A 14,523-nucleotide genomic window follows, 5' to 3' on the forward strand; every position below is an offset into this window, starting at 1 on the left:
ATGATGGGGGCTAATTTAGCTACAACGAGTCAGGAAAAAGATCTTGGAGTCAACGTGGATAGTTCTCTGAAGATGTCCATGCAGTGTGCAGAAGCGGTCAAAAAAGCTTCATTAAAAAGGGGATAGAGAATAAGACTGAGCATATATTATTGCCCTTATATAAATCCATGGTACGCCCACATCTCGAATACTGTACAGATGTCGTCTCCTCACCTCAAAAAAGATATACTGGCACTAGAAAAGGTTCAGAAAAGGGCAACTAAAATGATTAGGGGTTTGGAACGGGTCCCATATGAGGAGAGATTAAAGAGGCTAGGACTCTTCAGCTTGGAAAAGAGGAGACTAAGGGGGGATATGATAGAGGTATATAAAATCATGAGTGATGTGGAGAAAGTGGATAAGGAAAAGTTATTTACTTATTCCCATAATACAAGAACTAGAAATGAAATTAATAGGCAGCAGGTTTAAAACAAATAAAAGGAAGTTCTTCTTCACGCAGCGCACAGTCAACTTGTGGAACTCCTTACCTGAGGAGGTTGTGAAGGCTAGGACTATAACAATGTTTAAAAGAGAACTGGATAAATTCATGGTGGCTAAGTCCATAAATGGCTATTAGCCAGGATGGGTAAGGAATGGTGTCCCTAGCCTCTGTTTGTCAGAGGATGGAGATGGATGGCAGGAGAGAGATCACTTGATCATTGCCTGTTAGGTTCACTCCCTCTGAGGCACCTGGCATTGGCCACTGTCGGTAGACAGATACTGGGCTAGATGGACCTTTGGTCTGACCCGGTACGGCCGTTCTTATGAAGAAAAGAAGGAAAAACATTTGAAATGCAAAGTATTATATAAGGCTTTCATATTAACAGCATCCCTTGTTCCCTTTCCCTTTGGCCGAAGAGTGTTTTGGCTGAAAAGCCTCCGTGTTTGTCAGTCTCTTAGATAGTTTCAGAGGTGCTACCAACTGCCCTTTTGCAGAAAAGAGAAGTTAACTGAGATGGGCTGGTGCTGCTGTTAAAGTCTGATCCCGCTTCATCCCAGGTAGTGTTTGGGATTCATCTGGAGCCAGCAGAGGTGGCAATGTCATCTGGGTCCCTCTCTTTGGCCCTTATCTGGTCAGGACAACTCTCAGGATCAGCATGTCAAAGGCCTGGGGTCCCAGGAGACAGTGGGGGTGGCAGCTGAGTGACATAGTTACACCAACATAAATTTGTAGTGTAGACCAGGACTCAAACTCACATGGTTACATTCTACCAAATACAACTGGAGACAGGCTCAGTGGCCCCAGATTCCCATGTAGCTTTGAGCGTGCTTTGAATATTGCCTGGTTTCCACCCCAGAAGTGTCTGCATTTCAGTGTGATAATCTCTCTGTACTCCGCACTTCCCGCCCAGGCATGATGGGAGTACAACAGGTTGGGAAAAGGGTTTAGTTTCTGCTGCAGAAAAAAATGTTTGTTTGTTTTTTTGAGGAAAAAAATCAAAATTTTTAATGTTTGACATGAAAAAAAAAAAGCAAGATTTTCTGCAGAAATCAGACACTTGCCACCAAAATTTCCCTTTTCCTAAAAACCCAATTTTCCATCAAAAAAACAGTTTTGACAGAAGTTTTTCAGCCAGCCCCAGGAGTGAGCCTAGTTAATGTTTGCAAAAGTGCTTTTGAGTCCCTGGAGAGAGAGAGAGTGGCTCTAGAGTGAAAAGTGGAATTGCAGAATTAAAGTTAATACCACCCCACTGCTAATCATACCCAGCATTTCTCTAGTGCTGCTCATGATGTCAGAGTGCTTTACAAACATGGCCTAATGCTGTGGCTCTCAACCAAGGGTACACAGAGGTCTTCCAGGGGGTACATCAGTTCATCTAGATATTTGCCTAGTTTTACAATGGGCTACATAAAAAGCACTACTGAAGTCAGTACAAACTAACATTTCATTACAGACAATGACTTGTTTATACTGCTCTATAGACTATACACTGAAATGCAAGTATAATATTTACATTCCAATTGATTTATTTTATAACTATATGGTAAAAATGGGAACGTAAGCAATGTTTCAGTGCCAGTGTGCTGTGACACACTTGTATTTCTATGTCTGATTTTGTGAACAAGTAGTTTTTAAGTGAGGTGAAACTTGGGGGTACGCAAGTCAAATCAGACTCCTGAGACGGGTACAGTTGTCTGGAAAGGTTGAGAGCCACTGGTGTAATGAATCCTCCCTGCCGCATGTGGCATTGCCAAATTAGCAAGTCCAAAGTATGCTTAAATAAAAGAAAGTAAACGCAAACCATTACTTCAGCAAGGAAGTTGTGATGTCCCTCAGTAGCTTCCTGCCCCAGTACATGCCAGGAAGGTAAGATTATGTTTTTGCGCTTCCCCAAGGGCATGATTACTTCAAGTTAATTCCAAAGCATACGTGACTTGACAACAATGGAAAACTAGGACAAGACCCAACTTGCTACCAGATGTGACAGGTGTGCGGGGGGTGAGGGGATATTCCAGGTTGCTTCAGTACAGAGTACAGACAAAAATGTTTCAATGACACTGTCTTACCTCAGGTTTAAATGAATTAATTCTCCAGTGCCCAGCCTGATTCTTGCTGGGAGAAAATGAACTTGAAAAACAACTCGTGGGCTCAGCAGCAGTTAGTCAGCAAATGCTTGTCAATGTCAGCTCCAAGATTAGCATCAGTCAAACAACTTCAGAGGGTGTGTTGGCTTGGGAAGTGGGTGGGAGCAAAAGGCCTTTAGTTTTTCTTCCCTGGTGTAAAAACAGTGTATTGAGGTGGCCAACCTGAGCCTGAGAAGAAGCCAGAATTTACCAATGTACATTGCCAAAGAGCCACAGTAATACGTCAGCAGCCCCCCATCTGCTCCCCCCCATACTCCTAGCGCCTCCCACCCACCGGCAGCCCCACCAATCAGCGCCTCCCCCTCCCCCTCCCTCCCGATCAGCTGTTTTGTGGCGTGCAGGAGGCTCTGCGGGGGAGGAGTGAGGGCACAGCAGGTTCAGGGGAGGGGGCAGGGCCTGTGGCAGAGCCAGGGGTTGAGCAGTGAGCACCCCCTGGCACATTGGAAAGTTGGCGCCTGTAGCTCCAGCCCCAGAGTCAGTGCCTATACAAGGAGCCGCATATTAACTTCTGAAGAGCCGCATGTGGCTCCGGAGCCACAGGTTGGCCACCCCTGCAGTGTATGGTCAGGTTTTCAAAACTGTATGCGTGCAATCCTATGTCTGCAGCCTGTAGGGTTAAGTAAAAACTGGTCATTTGCCCACAGATACCAAACTGGTGCTTACAGTTAGGAGAATCAAGTACACAAATTAAGTGTGCGATGTTTTGGAAAATCCAGCCTGGTGAATTTGTGAAGGGGTTTTTTTCCCCTTCCCCGCCCTCACCACCCCCACTCCCAAGTGTCTTTTGTCACATGTCAAATATCTAAATGTGCTTGTTATAACAAGTGAACCAGAACCAAACCCTGGATCCAAAATCATCAACACTGTGGGTCAGTGGATCTAGAACAGGAGTGGGCAAACTTTTTGGCCTCAGGGCCATATCAGGGTTGCAAAACTGTATGGAGGTCCGGGTAGGGAAGGCTGTGCCTCCCCTAACAGCCTGGCCCCTGCCCCCTATCCGCCCCTGACTGCCCCCCTCAGAACCCCTGACCCATCCAACGCCCCCTGCTCCTTGCCCTCTGACCGCCCTCCCCGGGACCTCCCCCCCTCCAGCCCCTTTCGGAATGCGACCCTGTGAACATGGGCGGAGGACTCAGGAGGAGCAGGGGCAGCCACACAGCCAGAGAAAAGTGGCGGTTTCCCCTTCAAAGCGCCGCTTCTCTCCGGCCAGCTGTGCGGCCAACCAGTGCTCCTCCCGAGTCCTCCGGCCCATGTTCACCAAGCTCCCGCCACCCACACCTCCCGCCTGCTCCCCTGAGGCTGCAGGTGAGTCTCCCTCCTTGCTTTCCCCTGCTCCCGCAGTGCAGCCCCCCCTCCCACGGGGGGTGCCCTGGTGCTGAGCTGCCCGAGTGCCCGGCCCTGGGGGCCCCAAGCCAGGGTACCCTGTGTTTGCTGGTAAATCCACCCCTGTGCCACGCCACCCGGCTGAAGCCAGCCACGCCGCCCGGCAGGAGCTCACAGCCCTATCGCCCAGTGTGCTGGCGGCACGGCAAGCTGAGACTGCAGAGGAGTGGGGACAGCAGGGGTCGGGCAAGACGGGCCCATGGGCCGTAGTTTGCCCACCTCCGATCTAGAACCAGAGCTGAACTTAGTCTATAATGGGCTGAACCAAATGGATCCAAGACCCAGGGAAAATGCAGACCTGGAACACACAGCTTGAGCAGGTGTTTCTGTGAGATGGAGAAGAGCTTACAGTTGATATAACATGCTGCTGATTTTTTGTTGAAATAGCATCATCATTATGGGGCACTATGGGAAAGCATAATAAAATACCCAATAAAGTTCACCATTACTACAATGTCAGCAAAATGGTTAATACTGTGCACTGCTTTGTTGCAAACCCAACCTCTGAGTCTGAGCCTCTTAAATCAGTGCTGAGGCATGAAGAGGCTTATTTGAAAGTGCCAGCCAGTAGCTTTAATTAATTACCACCTACTCTTAGCTTGGCTCACAACAAAAAGAGCTGGCTTACCAGGCTGGTTTCTCAAACCCTCCTGGGTCTATTTATAGAACAAGAGAAAAAAAGATTGTTGTGTTTTTATTCAAACGATCTCATGAACAAACCAAACTAGACTTCCGTGGATGGGATATAATATTGCTGGTTCACTCTAAGCATTGTTTTTTGCAACATTTGGCCTGAATAAGTAGTAACCCAACAGGCCAGTGCAGCCAAAAGCACAACCTTTTTGTAGACTGAAGTCTCCTTTCAAATGCAGATTTGACTTCCAAGATAAAACCAAACAGTCGATCTCTATTCCATTAGGTTTTTGGCTGACACAGAACAGCTGCTTATTCTGATCCTTTCAATTCCTCTGGATTCATTCCCCTCCACACACACATGTTCCCTCCTGAAATTTTAAGATCCTATTTTCCTGGGAGCGTGTGGGGGTGGGATGAATAATACCACATTAGCTTCTTAGAAACAAAGCACTCAGACATAAGACACAAATGCATGTATTTGCTTTTGCTGGCAGCTTCCAACCGCAGATTTAGCTTGCTCATGACAGGCAACAATGGAAGAACAGAAATTCAGTTAAAAAAAGAGCCACTCAACAGACACTCCTTCATGGCAGCTTTCCACCATGCCAAACGCCTGCCAGCAGCTCCACAACCTCAACCACATAACTAAGAGATTAACATGTTCCCCTGCATTCTCCTCCTCCAAGGGTCACAGTAACACTTTTGGGAAAGGAAAGGGCTCCAAGATTGCTAGGAGTCACTGTGACATTTCAGAATGGTTAAATATTTTGTAGATCCATCATTTCTAGCTTCTCTGATCTAGTTTCAATTGGATATGCTTATTCTTCACTTCCTGTCTGAAACGGCTATATAGCATGGTTGGAAACTGACAAGTAACTACCATGGCTCCACCCTAGATATGCCCGCTCTAAGTGGCTGGCGAATAGAGTTGGGTGGAAAATGGGTGCGTGTGTGAAAATTTTCAACTTTTTTGTTTGGAAAAAAAAAAAGTTTTGTTTTCAATTTTTTGTTTGGGGGTGGGGGGGGGGGGAACCACAGAAATTTACCATACATTTTTGTTTAGCCAAACCCCAATTTTCCATGGTTTTGCTGGAAAATTTTCAAGCAGCCCTACTGGTGAAATGATGCTGACTGTACAGAAAACAGGTCTATACTTACACCCAGCTGGGCCCTGTTTGGGCTTTGGATCAGGTCCTATAACAATTAACAATATCTGAATTTAGGACCTTTTTTGACCCCAAAAGCTTGTGCTAGAACTTACTGCATAGTTTGCTCCAGTGGACATCATCACGCTACTGATTTTGCCCACCATTTGAGCAGCAGGCGTGTTTCCACAAACATCTGAACTTTGTGTTGCGTCCGATGTATGTAAGGCCTCTCTAGGCACATATTAGTGGTGTAGTTAAAACTGTAATCACTTCTAATTGTCAGGGGCTTTCCTGGTCCTGCTTGCAAGCAGGGGGCTCTGTAGGAAAGTGTGCAGCGTGATCTGGGCCTAGCAGCAATCAGCTCTGCAGCCAGCCAGCCTAAAGGAAGGTGGGATAAGCAGTGTCTGCTTCAGGGAGCAGCCAGCTTTGTTTCTCTCTGGTTTTTGGGTTCTTGTGTGTTATCATTCTGGATTCTAAGAATAAAAGTAGTGTTACCTTCCAGCAAGAGTATTTGATGTTTTCAATCTAACTCCTCTGTGAAAATAACACTTTGCCCTTCTTTAGAGTTTCAGGCAATAAGGATCTCTTCGAAGCAATCTATAGCTAAGTACAGGATACTAGGAATAAATGCTTTGTTGAAGCGCCTGAACCAGAGGGATGTAGCAATCTATGTGAACTCAGTCTCTTAGGTTAAACTGCTACAGCTATAGGCAAACAATATAATTATTCCAAGGCTGTGAAAACATCTACGTGACTGACTCATGTACCTTGCTAGGAGCTATTAATCCAAGGCTAGAATACACTTCCAGAAATTCCAGTGCAATTACTGTACTCTGCACAGCACAAATCCTTTAGCTTTTTGCAAAGGGTTGTTCAAGACTGGGGATTTTATTTCAGACGTTCCCATCTCAGGGGCTGCCTACACAGGAGCGGGAGTTGTGATTCCCAGGGCAGGTCGACAGACTCGTGCTAGCTCAGCTCGAGCTACCATGCTAAAAATATCAGCGTGGACGTTGCAGCACTGGCAGCAGCTTGGGCTAGCCACCTCAGTCCAAGCCCACCCAGTCTCCTGGGTCCAAGTTTGGGTGGCCCACCGAGCCCCTGGGTCTGAGCTTGAATGGCTAGTCTGATCTGCCACCAATGCCGCATTCAATGACTAGCCATTCAAGCTCAGACCCAGGGGCTCGGTGGCCAACCAAACTTGGACTCAGGAGACTGGGTGGGCTTGGACTGAGGTGGCTAGCCCAAGCTGCTGCCAGTGCTGCAACAGCCACACTATTATTTTTAGCCAGCTAGCACAAGTCTGTCTACCCACACTGGGTATCAAACCTCTCAGCTGCAGTGTAGCCAGATCCTCAGGGGTCTGTTCCTCAGCACAGAAGTTATTTATATGCAATGTATTCCTACAGGAGCAAGCAGACAAGATCTGGGCTTATGTGCAAGAAGCATACCGAAGAAATGAGCATATGGAGACACCCTGGCCTGATTCTCCGCTTCCCTACACCTTCTGTAATCATCTACACCCGTGCAAGCTGAGTGTAGAAAGTTAGTGATATACATTCACCTTGCATAGGTGTAACTGACTATCCCCAGTAAAAGTTTGTTGAGAATCAGGCCTCCTATATGTACAGAATCTTTGCAGCACACCACAGCATTGTGTGTCAGCAAGGAGATGGGACACTGCCTTATTTCTTAAAAATGCATCAATCGCTCTCTTTTTAAATGTGACTGAGGTATACTCATACATCCGTCCAACATTGATCACTAATGGGTCAGAAGGACCTTTGGTTGATTGGCCACCTGGACCCATGAGGCTGCTGACTTAGGTCAAAGGCCGATGAACAACAGTTCCAGCACAGAAAGCCCTGCAGCCATCTGAGAGGCGACAAAGACAGCACACCTGGAAAGCCTGCATTGGGGCAACAGACAACTGACTAGTCATTTCTGAGCAATGCAAAGCCTTTGCTGTTGATTAGAATACTGCTCCTGACAATATCATTCCTCAAAATGCAAACACATCATTGATCGGTATGGCAGAACAGGGCTCACTGGATCATGAACAGCAACAGTCTGGCAATTTCAATGGCAGGTCAGTCCAGCGGTCCATTTAGATTGGAATCTGTCCTAAGCCAGAGGCCAATCTTTGATATTCCAGAGGAAGACAGAATAATCCCCATAAGTCAGTCAATTCTACCATGTACGCAGGGTGCAGAGAAAAAAGTTCACTTTTGCTCCCTTTATCAACCAGCTTAGACCCTCGCGCCTGGGACTGATAATCTGAATCCTGGCATATATGATAAAATGTAGTGATTGATCATAAGATACCCAATTCCCTTTTAAAGCCCAGCCGGAGTGGTTAAGTCTATGGCCTCCTGCTGCAGAGCTGTGAGCCCCGCTAGAAGCCAGTCTGGGATTTTCCTCTCAGGCACTAGTCCTACAAACTTACGCTCTATTAAGCATGTAGTGTAAGTGTTTGATTTTAATGGGCTTTAGCGCTAGGCCCCAGTCTTGCAGCTTGAGCCTTCCCATTGCCTTCAATGGGCTTTGGCTCAAGACTGTTTTTAAACATACACGTGAGGATTTCCATCAGGTTAGCTGGTCAGTCTGCGTGCTCTGAAAAAGCCAGTGAGCCATTCACACCCATGAGACCCTCCCTGCCAAGGCTGATTTAACCCATGTCTTTCAGATGATGCTCTGTTCAAGTTATCCAACAACTAGGTGTCCTGGACACAAGAAAGGACCACAGGGGATTTGCTCAGCTCATGGACCATGTGTGTACATGCTCCCAAGTACATTCACATCAGAAGTCAAGTGTGTAGCCAGAACATAGTTACCTTTACATTTGGTATTGTTCTCTAGAAGAGACACCAGGAACAAAAATACAATCAGAGGAGGTGGGTTTTCTGTGAAACCCCTCAAGCGCCCCAAATAAGCCATTTTCATTGTTTCCAGCTCACATCTCCTATTCACCTGTCATCCTCCCCACAACCTCACCAATATAAACAGGAAGAAAACTCTACCCTTCTAAAGCGGCTTTCATTCCAGGCTCTCAAACTCCTTTACACACATTATCCACCACAATGCAGCTCAGACAGTATTTTATCCCCATGTAGCATGTGTGGAAACTGAAGGACAAAGAGGCTAGGGGACTTGCCCCAGAGCACAAAACGAGTTTGTAGCAGAGCTGAGAACAGAACCCAGGAATCATGGCTTCCAGACTCCTATTATAAGCACTAGACGATACCAGCAAATATAGCTGACAAGCATGTTTAAAATAGGGGTGATGCTTTTTTAAACAGAATTCAGGATCTATAGTTCCATTTGTTCCAGGTGAATGGGTCCCTTATGACCACAGGCAAGAGCTCCATATTTGGCCTATAACACCGTAACACATTGGGGCATAGAATAAGTTTCGCCATTGGCAGCTGATCAGTACAGATGAGCTATTCTGATTCCTACTAAATTCTTGGTGGCCAGACAATAACCATCTAGCTGACTGCCCTCACCCGCTAACTAGGTCTGCTGCTGGTTGTGGAAAGATGTAGGATGCATGTTAACACTTAAGCCAGGACTCTCATGGAGTGTAAACTGAAATCAACTCTAGGGATCCAATCCTGCAATCTGTGCTAATGAAGAACTCCTACTGACATAAGTGGGTAGCCTGTGAGAGAATAGAAACTGCAGGTTCAGGCACTGCATGAGCCCAAAAGGGAAATTCCTTCCAGCTAAGTCCAGTAGGAGCTTAACCAAGGTTGCCTGAGCTGAAAGTCAACTTTATATTTCTAACAGTTAAGCAATGCACTTTAAAAACCATTGTTAAACTCCCATCAACTGACTTTGCACATGCTATCAATCAGGCGTGCATAACCCAAACATATATTCTGTTCTAAACCCACTTGTTCCATGAAGTCTGCCAACTACAGAGACCACATACCACTCTCTGCGTGTTCTGTATTGTAACGCTCCCACTCCTGTCTTTTAAGATTGTATTCGAGGATGCTGAGGGAGTTGGCTGATGTGATTGCAGACCCATTGGCCATTATCTTTGAAAAGGAGAGGTCCCGGACTATTAGAAAAAGGCAAATTAGTACCCATCTTTAAGAAGGGGAAGAAGGAAAATCCGGGGAATTACAGACTGGTCAGCTTCACCTCAGTCCCTGGAAAAATCATGGAGCAGGTCCTCAAGGAATCCATTTTGAAGCACTTGGAAGGTAATCAGGAACAGTCAACATGGATTCACCAAGGGCAAGTCATGCCTGACCAACCTGATTGCCTTCTATGAGGCGATAACTTGCTCTGTGGATTATGGGGAAAATGGTGGACATGATATATCTTGACTTTAGCAAAGCTTTTGATATGGTCTCTCAGAGTATTCCTGCCAACAAGTATGGATTGGATGAATGGACTATAAGGTAGATAGAAAGCTGGCTAGCTTGTCGGGCTCAATGGGTAGTGATCAACGGCTCGATGTCTAATTGGCAGCTGGTATCAAGCTGAGTGCCTCGGGGGTTGGTTCTGGGGCCAATTTTGTTCAACATCTTACTTAATGATCTGGATGATGGGATGGATTGCACCCTCAGCAAGTTCGTGGATGACACTAAACTGGGGGAAGAGGTAGATACACTGGAGGATAAGGATAGGGTCTAGAGTGACCTAGACAAATTAGAGGATTGGGCCAAAAGAAATCTGATGAGGTTCAACAAGGACAAGTGCAGAGTCCTTCACTTAGGACAGAAGAATTGCATGCACTGGTACAGGCTTGGGACTGACTGGCTAAGTAGCAGTTCTGCAGAAAAGGACCTGGCGATTACAGTGGATGAGAAGCTGGATATGAGTCAGCAGTGTGCCCTTGTTGCCAAGAAGGCTAACGGCATATTGGGCTGCATTAGTAGGAGCATTGCCAGCAGATCGAGGGAAGTGATTATTCCCCTCTATTTGGCACTGGTGAGGCCACATCTGGAGTATTGCATTCAGTTTTTGTGCCCCCCCCCACTACAGAAGGGATGTGGACAAACTGGAGAGAGTCCAGAGGAGAGCAACAAAAATGATTAAGGGGCTGGGGCACAAGACTTATGAGGAGAGGCTGAGGGAACTGAGCTTATTTAGTCTGCAGAAAAGAAGAGTGAGGGGGGATTTGATAGCAGCCTTCAACTACCTGAAGGGGGGTTCCAAAGAGGATGGAGCTCAGCTGTTCTCAGTGGTGGCAGATGACAGAACAAGAAGCAATGGTCTCAAGCTGCAGCAGAGGAGGTCTAGGTTTGACATTAGGAAAAGCTATTTCACTAGGAGGGTGGTGAAGCACTGGAATGGGTTACCTAAGGAAGTGGTGGAATTCCATCCTTAGAAGTTTTTAAGGTCTGTCTTGACAAAGCCCTGGCTGGGATGATTTAGTTGGGGTTGGTCCTGCTTTGAGCAGGGGGTTAGACTAGATGACCTCCCGAGGTCTCTTCCAACCCTAATCTTCTATAATTACAAGTTTTTTTGGAGTAGGGACCTTATTATTGTTTAGCACAGTGTAACTACTATATAGTGACATGTATCCTCACAATAAAATACTATACAAGTTCATAGACTGCAATACTGTGTTTTATGGACCACAATGCTCAATACTAGTTTTGTAGATAAAGTTTTAAGACTTATTACAAACAGTATTAAAAAGAAGCATTAATATAACTAGGTCTCATCAAAATAAAACCACAAGCTAGATCCTTAGCTCTCGTAAATCAGCATAGCTCCATTAACTTTATGGCTCTATGCCAATTTACACCCACTGAATAGGTCTGTACGGTGAACAATGCCAAGACAAATTATAATTGGGAATACATACTTCAAGTACTTTATAAACTAGAGCTACAAAAAATTGCTCACTAACTATTACACTTCTACCTAAACATGTTCTATTATTTTACAATCTGAACTTGAGCACAATACTATTCAGATATATTATGCTGCCGACTATTTAGCCTTGTAAAACTCTGCAATAATATATTTAGACCGACATGTTTTGCCAAAATAATGCAGGGTGTTGAACTGGCCCTCTAGCAGGACAAAAAACAGATCTAGATAAGAACAGAACAGGCTGACTGCAGCTTTATGTATTCCAGGTGTGTTTGGCTTAACAGAAACCAAAGTGGGGGAAAAATTCCATGAAGGAGGGGAGCGAAATCTAACTTTAATTTGTATTTTTCCGTATATACAATACGCCCAGAACAAGGAGCATGCTAGAAATACGCTGATGAATATCGCACCAAGACACGATGTCTGTGTGGAGTTACTCAATGCACAAGTTAGAAGAAATTCTCTCTTCTGTCCTTGTGGTGGTTACATTTCTGCCCGTGTCCTCCCCCATCTCTCGGGGGCTAACACCCTCACTAGTTTATGAAGTCCCCGCAGGTGCCTTGGGACACCCACTAAGCAGTCTGCAGCTGTCCCGGCAGAGCTCACTGAAGCGAAGGGATGAAGCTCTGGCTAACCTTACCGAGCAGGTATCCATTTTCTGCACGCACCCCCGGCCCAGGAAGCTGGCACGTCTCCCACCAGGCAGGTGCCGAGACAGACAATGGGGACAGGGATTTGCACGGGTCACGCCGTCCTGGGTCGGGACAAGGACCTTCGTGCTAGACAAAGCCACGCTCATTCACCCCCCTCTCCCTTCCTCTCCTCCAAGGGTTTGCGGGCAGGGTCCCCACGCGCCCCGATCCCCTGGGTCCTTTGCCTGCTCTGCCCCGGCAGCTGCAGGCAGCTGTTTGCCAGGGGGGAGAATCCAGCCTCACCTTCCACTTTGCAATCACGGCTCAGAAGGGAAGAAGTAGCAGCCGCCACTGGGGAGGAGGTGCAGCGTGCGGTACCTCTGCTCAGGCACCGGCTCTAGTGCAGCTCAGGTGCGGGACGGGGACGCCAGACGCTTCGCTTTGCCTGCGGTGTCCCCGACCGCCCCGGCTCTGCTCCCGGTGGAAGCTAATGGGCAGCGATCCGCCCGGGCGAGATGAACGCAGCTGCCGCTGGTTACGCTGCTTACAGGTTTGGCAGCGCGGCGCTGCCTTCCCCTCGCTCCTCTCTCTTCTCCGCTGCAGGGGGCGCTGCGGCGCAGGCCGAGGGGGCAGGTGCTGCGCGGAGCGAAGTCAAGCCAGAGGGAGGGGGCGGGGGGGGGGGGGGGAGGAGGTCTCTCCAGACTTTTCCATCAGGCTGTAACCTGGGTCAGCAAAGCCAGGCCAGGGCCTGAGCACTGAACAACTCCCTCCCTGCCAGTGCAGGACTGAGCCTTCTCCTTCCCGGTGGCTTTGGGCAGCCTAGTTTGAAATGCAGGTGCCTCTGAGCATGCAGAGGATGACCTCCAGGGCAGGGCTTTGCTATCCAGAGCCAGGGGGACCTTGAAGGTATGGAATGCAGGGCAGGCCTGTTAACTAACAGCTGCACCCCAGGCCAGGGGGAATGGGGCAGCAAGGGCTGGCTGTCTTCTTAAATGCCCCCAGTGCGTCCACATTCAACATGTGAAGAGTAGGAGATTGTATCAAATAATCAGGAAAAGTTGGTATTTTCCAATCGCACTGGCCCAGGGATCAGATCCACAGTTGCCAACTTTCACCTGGTAAAGAAGCACCCCGACTTTCACAATAAGCCCAGAATCAAGTTAATCCCATTTCTAAAAAAATGGCCAAAACAAGCCAGTCCCTAAGAACCCCAACTCTATGTGACTAGATCCCCCCAGCATGCAGGCTGGGATGGGGGTGGGCCCACTGTGCACCCCTCTCTCCCCCCCCCTCTTGCTGGGAGCTGATATAAACAAGTGAAAAACTAGCCAACAAGCAACTCACAAGCCAATTAAGCCAAAATCAAGCCCAGTTTCTACAGTGGTTTTTCACAGGCTTGGAATGTCTGATCAGAACTAGAATCATAGACTAAGGTCAGAAGGGACCATTATGATAATTTAGTCTGACCTCCTGCACAGTGCAGGCCACAGAATCTCACCCACCCACTCCTGTATCAACCCCCTAACCTATGTCTGAGCTACTGAAGTCCTCAAATTGTGGTTTAAAGACCTCAAGGTGCAGAGAATCCTCCAGCAAGTGACCCGTGTCCCACACTGCAGAGGAAGGTGAAACCCCTCCAGGGCCCCTGCCAATCTGAACTGGAAGAAAATTCTTTCCCAACCCCAAATATGGCGATCAGCTAAACCCTGAGCAAGTGGGCAAGACTCACCAGCCAGACACCCAGGAAATAATTCTCTGTAGTAACTCAGATCCCACCCCATCTAACATCCCATCACAGGCTATTGGGCATATTTACCACTAATAGTCAAAGATCAATTAATTGCCAAAATTAGGCTATCCCATCATACCATCCCCTCCATAAACTTATCAAGCTTAGTCTTGAAGCCAGATATATCTTGTGCCCGCACTGCTCCCCTTGGAAGGCTGTTCCAGAACTTCACTCCTCTGAGGGCTAGAAACTTTTGTTTAGCTTCAAGTCTAAACTTCCTGATGGCCAGTTTATATCCTTTTGTTCTTGTGTCCACATTGGTACTGAGCTTAAATAATTCCTCTCCCTCCCTGGTATTTATCCCTCTGATATATTTATACAGACCAATCATATCCCCCCTCAACCTCCCAGCTTTGTGTCATCCTCAAACTTTATTAGCACATTCCTACTTTTTGTGCCAAGGTCAGTAATAAAAAGATTAAATAAGATTGGTCCCAAAACCAATCCCTGAGGAACTCCACTAGTAACCTCC

At 47.1% G+C, this 14,523-nt stretch overlaps 1 protein-coding gene across 4 annotated transcripts in view; it reads right to left on the reverse strand.

The window, feature by feature from the left end:
• VWA2 (von Willebrand factor A domain containing 2) overlaps positions 1-13,026 on the reverse strand; it is a 69,538-nt gene extending 56,512 nt beyond the window's left edge. For 2 of the 4 annotated variants that reach the window (XM_045024913.1, XM_045024914.1), the window contains exons 1-2: positions 12,566-13,026; positions 2,548-2,793 (exon numbers count right to left, since the gene is read on the reverse strand). The gene's annotated coding sequence lies outside the window, so the exon portion shown is untranslated. The remainder of the gene's footprint in view (positions 1-2,547; positions 2,794-12,565) is intronic. The other 2 variants (XM_045024912.1, XM_045024915.1) reach the window with 2 other exon arrangements.
• Positions 13,027-14,523: the final 1,497 nt, after the last annotated feature.

Source organism: Mauremys mutica, chromosome 7 (genome assembly GCF_020497125.1).
Source record: "Mauremys mutica isolate MM-2020 ecotype Southern chromosome 7, ASM2049712v1, whole genome shotgun sequence".
In the NCBI taxonomy this organism is placed as follows: Eukaryota; Metazoa; Chordata; order Testudines; family Geoemydidae; genus Mauremys; species Mauremys mutica.